The sequence below is a fragment of the Larimichthys crocea genome, chromosome VII, assembly GCF_000972845.2.
Source record: "Larimichthys crocea isolate SSNF chromosome VII, L_crocea_2.0, whole genome shotgun sequence".
Classification (NCBI taxonomy): Eukaryota; Metazoa; Chordata; class Actinopteri; family Sciaenidae; genus Larimichthys; species Larimichthys crocea.
This window is the reverse complement of record NC_040017.1, coordinates 21,149,496-21,163,280: the sequence shown is the minus strand read 5'-3', so window position 1 is coordinate 21,163,280 and position 13,785 is coordinate 21,149,496. Positions and strand designations below refer to the sequence as shown.

Genomic DNA, 13,785 nt, shown 5'->3' with positions numbered 1-13,785 from the left:
GTGTGATACTGGAGTGGAAAGTGAGTCACATTTCCTTTTGTACTGTACATGCTAAGATGATTTATGAATGTACTTTTTTTTCCAGGAAGTTCTCCACCAAAACAAACCTGAAATATTGCCCGTGTGGCGTTGATCAAATATTGGAATAGTTCAGTTTTGAGTTTCTGCCGGAAAAATAATACATTAAGGTGTATTTATACTGTAGGAAGGACCAAGAGACAAGCAATTGAATATACACAACAACAGACAACTAGATCATCAGTTGACGGGTCAATACCATCCCTGGGGAGACAATCTCATCCAACATAGAAAGATACAGCCTTGGAAACCCTTTCTGTTTCTCCGGCCCTCCTCCATTGTAACTCTAATCAACATCCCCTTCTGAACCTGCTCTGTTACTCATCCTACAGCTTCAGAAACAACACCATTATGTCTGTCCTGGACCTCTGCCAAGAGCTCTACCAGATGTGTGAATGTCAGACTGATAAATGAATACAAACATGCTTTTACAGACATCTTAACACAAAGCATCCTAATACATGTTTACTCTAAATTTACATCTGTCATCTTGTATTATATAGTACATGTTTTTATCAGTGATGTAGATGATAAAATGAAAATATCTCTTTAAAACTACTTTTTGTTCTAGCATTGTATATAAATTAATTAATTAATTAAAGTCGCTTTCTGAATCTGACTTATGATTTTGAGGTGTCTCGTAAGCCACTGCTGCCTGGACATGGTTGTATGCATGTCACAATAATAAAAACTCACTCATTTATTCATTGTTTTTCAACCGTACCCATCTTGTTTACATATTTCATTTTTGATAGACCTCACTGTTTATACTGTAAATACTGTCAATTCTGTCCATACCACCATATTGCCATACTTACGTATATTTATACTGATAATTCTGTTTACACTGTGCCATATTGCCACACGGATGTCTTTTAGCTTGTATATATTTTTAGATTTGTATATTTTTTACATCTTTTACTTATATTTTATATTTCATGTTTATGCTGTTTGCACCGGGATAAGAGGGAAACCAAATTTCAATACTCTGTATGTCCTGTATATATAGCAGCATTGACAATAAAGTTGACTTGACTTGAAGCTGCTCTATAATGCCAGGCTAGCAGAAAAGTCCACACTGTGAGAAAGAGCCCAGAGTTCAGCCCCATGCACTGGGGAGAAAGTCAGAAAGTAATGCCTGTAGTGATGATGAGTAAAATATGTGGATGGTGCAGTGAACCATCTCCTGCATGTCATCTGCTGTAACAGTATTCGCTTGATAAATTGAAGTTAACATATCTGGTTCTTGAAGCTTAAACACTCAAGTTTGCCGTGCATATCTGATGAAAGGTCAGATCACTCCAATTTATTTGCCAAAAGGAAAAGGACACAGGGGAACAAGCACAGGCTGGGGAATTTAATCACTGTGCCACCCTCATGCTGAATCCTTGTTATGCTCTGTAAGCAGGCTGCTTCTGTCTAAATATGACCAACAGTGCGTGACTAATGATCAATGACTGTGACAAAGAAACTCCAAATGTAATCCTGTGACAAGTTTTGTTGAATATGAAAAGACAACCTTGAATATAACTGCTTTGAAAACATGTTTGAGTTGACATCAGAGTTGACTATAGTCAATATCTCCTGAATATCCTGCTCAAATCTTCATAAAGAAAGATGTTCCTAAGAAAAAGAGGTGACCATTCCTCATTTTGAATTCAGGAGAAACAATTTTCAGACAGAATCAAAGTGGAGAAAGTGATTAGAGGAGTTATTGATCCATTTATTTGGGCAGCGTCTCTGTTAAAAGTGAGTGGACCTGACCTCAATTTGTGTCTGTAAGTTCCTTGATGATTGCATGCACTCATAAAACGATTAAATAGACAACCGGCGTTAAAAAACTATTCCCCAGCCTGCAGTCTGCCTCTGAACGGTATACACTTAGAGGCTGTAACTGTCAAGTGCAGAATATGTGAATGACTAAATGTCTTATACTGCGACACATTAGGTTTATAGCAGGACGGGGATTAAGTTTTTGTTTCATTATAGATAATATTCTTCAGTCTTTCTTAGTGAGTTGCTATAATGTTGTAATTGGGATAAAATGGGGGAATTTAAATGAAGACAATTTTGCATTTAAAAAGATTCGTCACAGAGGACGCACTGAATCTCTGAAGAGATTTATTGAATTTCATATTCTGCACTCAACAACATTTTCCAGCTTTGAATGCTGTGGAACTTTGAATTCATATTTAAAGTTTAACGTCGCAATCCGTCGTACGATTTAACTCCCCGCGTCGATTCCCGCACTTGCTGTTACTGTGGTAACAGCAAGTGCGGTTTAGCACTGCAGCAAACGTTGTCTGTTTGCAGTGCAGCCAAATAAAAACTCACACCGTTTTAATCAAGAAGCCAGTCAATTTGTCTCTTTCCATTGTTATGTTACACTCAGCAATATTTAACTGATCTGCTGTCAAAAAAAAAAAAATGCTGAAAATATATGTTTTTTGATAAATGATTGCGGCCGATGCGAAACGGCGGTGAAGAATACATTACCTATCCTGCTGCTTCTTCCTTACAGTAAATGCCACCCTATGTTTCACCATATGAACATTTTTAATGGGAAGCAGCAGCAATAGGATCTACTCTGTTTGCGTTTGCAGTAAATAAATACAGCTCAGACACAGTGTACAGAGAGTGATCAGTTAACACTGAAACTGAGATGAAATTATCCTGCAAGTCCTCAAATTACTTAATTAATCATCAGCTGTGCCCTCCAAAACCATTGTTGACAAATGTGACAATATTAGGGTTAAGCTTTGGTTAAAAACAACTTAGGTACCAAGTGCAACATTCAATCTGCCTCTTCCTATGATAAACATTGTTTAGGCAGCAGATATTTAGGTGGAGATAGCAGGTCATCAGTAAATACCACACCCAGGTGGTACACATCATCTTAAAGTTGGAAACTGAAGATTAGTTTGACATGCAGCTCAGCAATAAGTCAAGTTTTTCTAGTCATAAATATGTAATAAACATTGTTATTTGTTTAGACGCCTATTCGAATACTGAATGTTTTGAGTGTATATATGGTGCATATTGCATTATGGATGAAGTATATACTGGTTATTTCCAATGCTCAATTATGCCTCATAAGTCGTTGAAGCAGTTTTTGGATTGATTTGTTGCTGACACAGATTTGGTGCAGGATTTGACATTTGAGATTCCGTATGGAGTTAGAGCATTGATTGAAGGGTGAGCACCTCTCCTGGAGATTACCCAGAAAGTCCTTTATTGTCAATATATGCAGGGAAGCAATACACCCTCTGAATGCCCGGGTTTGTAGTTAGTGGTTGTAGGTTAAGGTCAAGGTTAGATTTCAATGAAATGGCTACTTAAATGACATTATCACACATGAATACAACTGGCCTCTTCACTTTCCGGTCATCGCCAATTTATGCAATTCCAATAGTGTTTAGGGACCCCAGTCCACATAAATATTCAATCACACTAGGTGGAAATATCACATTTTTACTGCATGCAAAAAAAAACCTGCATGTTTTTGCCCAAAGCTGAATCCGATTAGCATAAAGTGTGCATGTCTGAATGGGGAGACCCATAGAAGCCATTTTCATTCAGATATATTGAGGCGAGAGGTTATGAAAATGGCCATGCGTTGCCAGAATGTAGTTTAGCACCCTTCCTGACAACCAACCGCTTAGTTATAGTTTCAAATGATCTTCACTAGCTGTCAATCTCGGCTTGTTACAGTCTCTGAAAGACAGCGATGTCAGCCTGGGATGTTGGCATGCTTTGCTCTCGTCATACTGTAATCACTACAGCCACAAGTCTCTCTTTATCACATGAATGTAAACATATGTGATGCTGTCATTCGTTCTGGGTGTACAGACTAGCTGGATTATGCATGCCTTGTTTTTCCTTTGATCATTTGTGCATGTGAGCCCAGCACAAGTATGGCGTACTGCACCACTAATCATAGAAACTCACACATGTAGAGGTAATTACTGAATGTAAACACAATACATAGGTAATTTATGCTAAAAAAACAAACAAACACTCACTTTAAATAGCATAAATGTTAAGACTTCAATAAACCCAGAACTTACGTCTGCACAGAGCGTGACGATCTGCAGAGACGGCCTGATATCCTGCAAGAAATCATTGTACGCCATTTTCCAGTGTCATGAACATACATCTGCATAAACTGACTGAGAGCTCAAACAGTGCAGACAGCTATTCATGGAGGCGTAAGTGTTAAAACCCTAAGAAATGCTTCACAGAGAGGGCATTCAACCATCTTGCCTTTTTCCTGGCAGTCACTACAGCAAACCTCACATCAGCATGAATGAAGGAACAGCGGTGTAGGAAAAAGTGACATGCTGTGCTGTCTGGAGAGAGATGTCCTTCATGGGCTGCAATAGAGCAAATGGTGTTATTATCTATGGCCACTGTGTTCTTCTCTGGCTCACCTCTTTCTTTGTTGTGCTCACTCTCTGGTGAGGAAAGAGCCGTATTTCACCTTGTTATTTACATATAGCTGTAATAATCCTCTGTGTTCTTTCCCCTTCACTTTCATTTTTGATATTCTACACTATTTACGATGACGGCGCTTTGCGGCGCGTACTCAATGCGAACGACTGAGGGTAATGAATAAATTAAGCATTAGAGTGAAGGCGAAGTCCTACTGCGAGGTCACATGCATTTCGCTGCCATTTTAAAACAGGCAGATCACCGAGGAATACGGGCAGAAGAATACGTCCAGCCAGATGCAAGTGAGCGACTGTAAATGGGCGGCCATCGGGGAGCACCTGAATAATTTATAGCTCTGCTTGTTGTGCTGCACAATCAGGGGAGGTTTATTTCAAACAAAGGGAACATGATGTCTGTTATGAATTTCTGTTATGCTTTGTCTCACCCTGTCATGTTTGTACATTTTCATCCGCATTATTTTATTTGATCTATCAAACTGCTCACATGCAGTTGTAATTGATGCAGATGGGTTTTTTTGGCTTCCTGGGGTGTTTATAAAATATTATAATAATAAAAAAAACATAATAAGTAGGGGTGTTGATTGGCTCAGTTGGTAGAGCATCTGCTCCATGTGCGAAGGCTCAGCCCAGGGTTCAAGTCCGACCTGCGGCCCTTTGCTGCGTGTCGTTCCCCGTCTCTCTCTCCGCCCACATTCCTGTCACTCTTCAGCTGTCTCTGTCAAGAATAAAGCTTGAAAAAGGCCAACATAACTAAAGATGTAACAGTGAGTTTGAAACATAGAGCACAAAGCTGCGTTTCAGCATGGTATTAATATGGCAACTCTCATCTTCTTGCAGCCTGGGACGTCCCGCTACGTCTGTCTCTAGAGATGCCAGGTCTCATTGATACAATTCTCCAGAGATTCTCACAGCGTGAAGCCTTAAACATGGCGCTCTTGTAACACACCATACTGAGAGGCTGTTTGCTTTTTTTTCCTTAGCGAAACTCTACCGGCAAATTTAGCTTATTATTATCTTCTGCAGTGGCTCCATCATGCAACAAAACGTATATACAATTTGAAGTATATAAGTAAAGGTAAACATACGGCGTGTAAACAGCTGTTGCCACGCCTTGAAATGTGTACGGCAACATATTATATTTCACTGTGGTTATGATCTTAATCTAAAATCCTGTGTCAGTGGCTGTAAACTCAAATTACTATCTGAGTTGTCCTTGTTGAACAGTAAAGTGAAAGAAAGATAGAAACAGAGATGAAGTAGCTATTAGCACCAATAAAAACAACATTGGGAAACCTTCAAGTGCTTTTTTGTATCATTACTGTGACTGTGACTGCCATGTCACTCACAAAAGACTGTTCTGTAAGAGTTTGTGATGTTGAGTCATTTCTAACAGTCTGATGCTTGTATGTGTCTGTTCTGTAATGTTTGAACTCGGGTCCTTCATTATGAGCTTTGATGCTGTTTTCTTTGTTCCTTCTAAAGTATAACATGAACCTCGGTAAGTTATGCCTCCTTCTTCTACAACACAACTAACAGAGACAACCAATACCAAGGCAGAATTTAAGTAACGCTGATATCTTGTGTACTGTAAAAAGTGGCTACAAGCTTAATAACTACTTGAAATGTAAATACCCACTCAACACCATCCGACAAACCTTAAAATGTAGCCCCACAGGAACACGGACAAGAGGTCGCCCCAGCTGGAGAAGAGGCAAAATGTCTCAGAGTGGATTCAACTGGGGAGATCTTGAAAGAACCGACAACAACTGAGCGAGGGAGAGTTTGTTAATGGCCTCTGCTCCCTAGAGGGGCAAAGGGCTTAAGTAAGTAAGTCAGTGGAAATGTAAGTGAAAATGAATACATTATTCAGATATGGACAAAAAATGAGCTCAGAGCTAAAGCCGGACTGATCAATCCGGTGATATTAGCTCGATGCAGATATATATTGATATCAGTTTATATGTGCAACTAGATTCGAGGTTATTTAATCAAAACAGATATCTGTTGTATCTGCCTCGAAAATCCAGTAATAGTTTGTGCTGTGTTATACAGATGTGCAGTAATATTCAACCTTTTCCACGAGGAAAATGAGAAAGAGCAACAGAGACTGAATGATGATAATCCTGCTCCCATTTTTAAAAAAAATGTTTCCCAATTTTTGTGGAAAACTGAATACCCTCAAATTAAACAATTTATGAGGCAAAAAATCCATACAGAGAACTGCGAAACCCCCAAAAGGAATGAATATATAGATACATTCAAACAGATCGCCTAATGAAACGGATTCAGATAGTAGCTTGGCGATAATAAATTTGAAACTATAAATGTTGAAATATTCATTGTTTCCAAACACGCTCAGCAGTCAGCCTCAGCAGCAATTATACCGATGTCACTTTTATTACACTAAAACTCTGCGTGATATCTCACCTGAGAGCTTTTGTCAGTAAGGTTTCCAATTTTGGAGACACCTCCCACAACTAAAATCGAGCTAAAACAGGTTTGCAGTTGATACAAAATCAGTCGGGGTGAGTCACAAAAACTCTGGGAATTTTTCAGATTTTCATGTTGCATTATTATATTATATAACTCTGGGAGCGTAAAAGAGGCTGCTGATCCTCTGATCATGAACAAAAATTAAATATTAAAGAAAGCTTGTCTTTGTAATGTAAATGTTTGTGCATCGGCTATAAATACTGTATATGATACTGAACAACATGTAAACAATAACTATATGTAAATACAATAAAGTGATAAGCATACTGTTTGATCTTTTTTTTCTTTTTTTTAGAAACACATATCTTTTTTACACACTTCTCTATATTAATTAAAAACCGAAAAGGAGGGATTTACATTTCACTGTGGTCCTCAACAAAGATCCAAGAGGATTACATCCCATTTGCGGCTTGTCTTTGGGCTCAGACAGCAATTTGCTGCTGTGTGAGATGGCAGGTCGCGCTGTACTGCACATGTGGGCAGTGAATAAGAGGAAAGTTTGCTCACCTCTCCATCATAATCTGTTTTTCATCAAAGAGATCTATTTTCTGCCCCCTTTGTACCTTTTCGAACTCTGACAAAGTGGCCGAGTCGGTGCTCTTTAATGATGATATATGAGCGTCATCCTGAGGATGTTGTCAGATCAGGGGCTGTGCCAGTGGGTGTAAACCTGGGCGGTGACACGTGGAAAGTAAATAAAAAATATGGTATTTTTTTTCATAAATCAAAAAGATTATTTATATTTTGATGGAGTGTTGCTCTCGGAACTGCCAAAAAAATAATTGAGAGAAGCTCAAGGTGCTTTAACTACGTTAAACTGAACTTAACACTGATTATTAACCCCCATTTTTGGATGTGTTTATTATAATTAGGTGTGTCACGACTCAAGCAATTACCTGCAGAAGGGATCAAAGCAGTTCAATACGTTTTTTTACCTGCAGAGTAACAAACAACAGGTACTCATACATTCGGGCTGCTGTATATGAGCATTGTCTGTGCTAAATACTAAATGTGGTGCTATGCTGTTGAGCACATTTTCCAAAAACTGAGTTTTGGTGCATTTTTTTTTTTTTTTTAGACTTCTACACCGAAGCAGTAATTAATTCACAAATCCTCACATACACACAGCACCGAAAAAAAGGATTCCATTGTGTGTGAAATCTAGCTGTTGTTCAACTTGTATTGCTTTGACACAGTGCGTTTCTGCAACAGCCATTTCTCAAACTGACACAGAATAAAGAAGGGTTGCGGCCTCCTCCTGTTTAATTATAGCGCCCTGAGAAAAGCAGCAGATGCCAACAAAAGACATCAAAACAGCTATTTGCATGAAGAGAGTCTAATTTCAAAATGAGTCAAAAAATCTATACTTTGGTGTGCTGATATTTTCCGGCACGCTGGAAAATGGTTAATCCACGAGCTCTGCAGTTTCACAAGATACTAGACTGTGATTATGAATTGGTTGAGCTTTTTCTTGCTGTGTGATAACAGGAGGAAAACATCAGCTGCAAAAATCAGCAGGGACTGAAATATCACTCGGTTTAATAAAGAGTAATAAATGCTAAAGCGATGCTCATAGATAGATGCAAAAGCTTATCCTCTGCATTGCTGCGTATAATCAATCATTTATGAAATACCTTGCTTAGGGCAGGCTCATTATTATCAAGCATTATGGTACTTATTTTATTCTATATAGAAAAGGTAGTTTTATAACCCAAGGTAATGCTTATGGAGGCTTTATCCAACTTGAGGGAACGAGAACTGTTAAATAAGCATTTTAACAAGATCCCAAAGTATCAGCACTAATTCAATTATATGATATTTAATTATTTACTTGCTTATTTATGTTTGGCGTTTTCGATTAAATCATTTCAGCTTGTTGTTTACTGTGTTCATACTGTGGCAGTTTGAGACAGCGTCACTGACTGAAGGTGCGGTTTGTCAGATTTATCTACAGAATATGGCAGAAATCTAATATAATATTCATGTTTTCATCAGTGTATAATCACACAGAAATTAGAATTATTATGTTTTTGTTACCTTTGAATGAGACTTTTATATCTACAGACAGGTGCAGGTCCTCTTTCATTGAGTCTAAAACTAAACAAAACACTGGTTAAAGAAAGCCATAGATAGCGTTTAGATTGCACTTTTCCTTCCCACAACACTTTTTCTTGACCTTGATCAAAAAATGTCATGACATGAGTCAAGAAAAGATGTGAAGGAGGATTCATAAGGATTGTAACTTTATATGTAACTTACAGAACATTTAGGTAGATAAGTGAATTCATAACGCCTGTTCTTAAAATCATGCAGGGATTTCTATAAAGTTTGGATTGTGTCACAAGCATAAAATAGCTTCTCAGTTGCTTTTACATTTCCACAGGTCTGCTGCAGGGAATCGGTACGTTGCTTTAAAGGTTGCTGCCTCTCCTTTGATGAAGGATTGTCCATTGTATCCTGAGCTAAAGGAGATAAGAAAGGAAGCACTGAAGCACCTTAGCATTTAGAGAATTCTCCATTTAAATACTTCTGGCTCATATCACGCTGTTTGAAAAAAAACATTATTTAAAAGCAGGTGAGGAGATTAGCAAATACAAGACTAGATGCTGTTGAATCCTACACACTGGGCCTTCAAGGGTCATACAGACAAGTCTGATTTGTTACTGAAATGACAAACAAATCACTTCATTCTTCATCTTTGTAACTGGAGCAGCAGGAAATCTAATCAAAATGCGTGTCAGCGTGATTATCAGTGCATCTTTGAGGACTCACTTTTATCTTCAGACTTTGTTTTTTTTTTTCTAAATTGAACTGAATCACTATCCTCCATTGGTCTCCTATTTGAACAGTATTCAAAGACCTGTGGTTAATCTTCGTGGTAGTAAAGTGTCTCCATAAAGCCAACATATTTGCACTAACAAGGATATATAACAATAACAAATGCATGAACCAACTTAAGAGTTACGAATCTGTATTAACTCTGTGTTAAACTCTGCTCGGTCATTCTATATAAAACATCATGAAAGGATTGTCACGTATGTCAAAAGTGTCACAAACAGAGACCACAGTCACCTTCTCAAAGAATATGATAATTAATAATCTCATGACCACATTAACTTGGGCTGTGTGGACTAATATGCTAAAAGCTTCATCAAAAAGATCAAAATATCTGTTTCAAAGAATCGTAAGAACCAGACATTCAGCCCAATTGGTCCTGACTGATAATACTCTGCTCATTTCATTAAAGCATAAGGAGCTTTCAACCCCCTTTTTATGTATTTTTAGATGATAAAAAATGGCTAATGCAACGGTTTTGTATTGCTCAAACTATGGACTATTAGCTTTCTTTGTCTACCCAAATAAGCTGATAGAGCTCATTTCTGCTTTCCTATGCTGAAGCCAGACACTTCCCTTGTGCAGAAAAGCATCCTGCAGGACTGCCAGTTCAAAACAAGAAAAATCAATGTCCTCTCACAGTGTCACATTATGTAAACCCCAGCCACCTGAAAAAGATCAGGTTCAATATCAACGTTTAGCAACCATGCCTGCTGTATCTCATACATACTTTGATATGGTGTCTGCGCAGTACTGCGACTTGTTTCTACTCCTGCACAAGCTACACATACGTGTAAGATCGATTTTTATTGCGCACTTTGTGCAGTTACTATAACTAAAATATAAAATGTCTCTAAGTGTTTTATAGAAAAGGATGTTTAAAGTAGCATCCATCAAGGAACTCTTACGAGCGGAGAAGATTTTGAAACTTTAATGACTGTAATAAATTACTCTTGGCGCGTTAGACCAGAGATAAGATAGCATTACTATCAGTAGGTGCAGTCCTACCTGGTTAATCCTGTAAAACACAAGAAATCCAATTTAGCCAGGATATATGAACTTACATAACTTCTTTGTGCTCACATAATAACTTTTACTTTGGAGCCTGTGAACGTTGACATACAATTACCACTGTTGCGGCTTTTCGTGACATTGATGAAGCTGTTAGTAAAGGCCTGGAAAAGCCACAGTCACAGCCACAAGTCAAATCCTTCGGTTCAATCACAGACTTCAACTTCTTAACAAATGGAGCAAGAAAAGGAATTTCGCAGGTTGTCAAAAGTAAAGCAAATGGCAAAACCGTAGCCGAAAAACTGACATCACAGCACGAAGCTTGGAAGTCGATTCTGAAAACATGTCATCAAGAATAACCAGCTACTCTGTTCTCCGAGAGGTGATAATGTGTTCTCTCAAGACTTTCAACCAACGGAGCATACATGGGGCACCGGTTCACGCTGAGTTTATGTCACGTGAGAGTACAACAGTTGAAGAGCTGCTTTTATCTATCTGCAAACGCAGAGACAACTGGGTTTGTCCTAGACCGTGAAGTACACAACAGCAGCAGCTGCACATTACAGGCGTTTATCTAGGGATCCTGTTCAAAGGTTGATTGATAGTAAAGCTATAAATAATTTCTTCAGCACTGGATTACCGGTGAAGAGAACTTCTCGTCCGTGAATCATTATTTACAGTAAAAAAAAGCGTATTCCTTTGAATATCTATGACCAACCACAAATTCCAATGAGGGATATCAGTGCCGTGCCCCTTCATAAGTTTATCATTCAATCTATTTCTCAGTCCGTGTTCACAGCAGCCCAGGGTGTTTTCTGCTGTTCATCAGAGGGCCTGTTTTCCCTTTTGAGATAAGAAATTAAATCTGCAGGAGCAGAGGATGCTGGCTTTGCTGCAGGGTGGCGAAGCAGTAGCTCTGATAATGGAGCCGATTCCCATTGCGCAGGCTATGAGGCAAACAGCCGTGGCGCCAGCCCAACCCTGCCTATGTGAGAGGATAGCCAACAGTGTCACTCTGCAGAAGCTCACTCTTCTCTCTCACTCTATCTCCCTATATGTGACCATGTGGTTAAATACGCATGTGACAGAGAAGGGAGGAAAAGAACGAGATGCTGTATTATTGCATTTCTCCTCTGTCTCCATTTGAGTTAAGATATGTGGGAGGAAAGGGAAAGAATGTGTAAAACTGAAGGGTTTGGCTTTGTGTTTAATGTAGTGAGAGTATGCATGCATGGTGAGTCAAACGTACCGACCCTGTAGAGTAAAAACCGAGAGATCAATAGTCAAAGGAAGGATATATCTTCTTTTTAGTCATAGTGTTAACTAAACATTTCCCTTCTATCCCTTTGCCCCATCCCTTCTTTCACATATTCACAGTCTGGATGGGTTATGTGTGGTGGTATATTATGTAAATGTGAAGAGGGTTTTAATTTCAATTTGGGAACTCACCAGAATATTGTGTCGTTCTGGATCCTCCTCACAGGGCTCACTTCAAAGCAGTCTGCAGAGAGAAATAAACGGTCACACCTTAATGTGCAAGCACAAATAACATTGGGGGCCATACGGCACCAGTTGTAATAGTGTCACAATCATGAAAAGGTTCAATTTATAGTTCAATCTTTTGATTTCATCCAAGACTCAATACAAATAATTTGATATTTCTGTAGCAGTGGAACAATCATTTTCTGCCCAAAGCCTCTCTGCCAGGTGAAATTTAGATTTTAGAGAAAATCCAAGCAGAAAATATAATTTACCTTCCTTCTTCTTTTGATTGATGAGGATCATTTCCTGTTTTATACGCAGCTAATATTTGTAATGAATGAATTTCTTTTGATTGGCAAGTCATTCTCACTGAGCCTGACCATCCTAACAGACCCGGACTCATGAAGATCGAACTGTAAAACTAGGCAGCGTCCATCAAACACGAACCAAGATTCTGTTACTGCATTGCGGATTTCTGCCCTCCCGAATGTTTTAAAAAACATATTTTTGCGTACTGTTTGCCTGTAATACGAGAGAGTATGTGGGCAGGCAGGTCGCTATTTTTTCCTGCTTGAAAACGGACCCAAAGTCGACTCAGTGTACGTCACCCACCAGCTACACACTCTTGTTCAGGTATGGTCCTTTCTGGCTCTGGAAAACCAAGAAGGTGACGTCCAACAGACTTTATGGGTGATGTCACGGCAGGTTTACTACTGAACGTAATTAATTGAGAGCCAGTCAAACCTCAAACAGTCTTAAAATTTGTTACAGTCTGTTTCTATTGCACTTTTATACACCAACATTTCCACGTGTATGTGGAAATCTTTTACATTTATCTTTAAGTTTAATAAAGCCAATTTTGTGTGGCATTTGAAATGCTATCCATCTGTTTTCCATAACCGCTTTTCCTCATCAGGGTCGCAAGGGACTGGAACCGATCCCAGCTGACATTGGGATCGGATTACACCCTGGACAAATCAGCAATTCACCACAGGGAACAGGAACAACCATTCATTCTCACTTTCACACCTACGGCTAATTTAGAGTCACCAATTAATCTATTAAGTCCATGTTTTTGGACTGTGGGAGGAAGCCAGAGTACCCGGTGAGAACCCACGCAGACATGGGGGAGAACATGCAAACTCTACACAGAAACGCTGCAGCAGGCGGCAGGGTTCGAACCAGAAAACCATCCTGTAAGGAGTTTTTTTTTTTTAGTTTGTAGAGGCATGGGAAAAAAAACCCCTCCAAACTCATAAAATTAAATGTGAAGTATCACTTGCCCTTTAAAACTATTTTCGGGCAAACTGAAAAATCAAGTTTATTCCAGGTTCTGACTTCAGAAAATCAGCCTGCACTTAAATGCATTTATAGTTTTCATCTATCTGCTCTGGGGATTTTATCAGCTGAGAGCACACAAATACTCCCTGGTATA

General features: G+C 38.8%; 1 protein-coding gene across 3 annotated transcripts in view; it reads right to left on the bottom strand.

Annotated features, from left to right (window-relative positions):
* The window catches only part of lrfn1 (leucine rich repeat and fibronectin type III domain containing 1), a 103,405-nt gene that overhangs the window by 37,998 nt on the left and 51,622 nt on the right, over positions 1 to 13,785 (bottom strand). For all 3 annotated transcript variants that reach the window (XM_019266399.2, XM_010736701.3, XM_027280968.1), the window contains exon 2: positions 12,318 to 12,369. The gene's annotated coding sequence lies outside the window, so the exon portion shown is untranslated. The remainder of the gene's footprint in view (positions 1 to 12,317; positions 12,370 to 13,785) is intronic.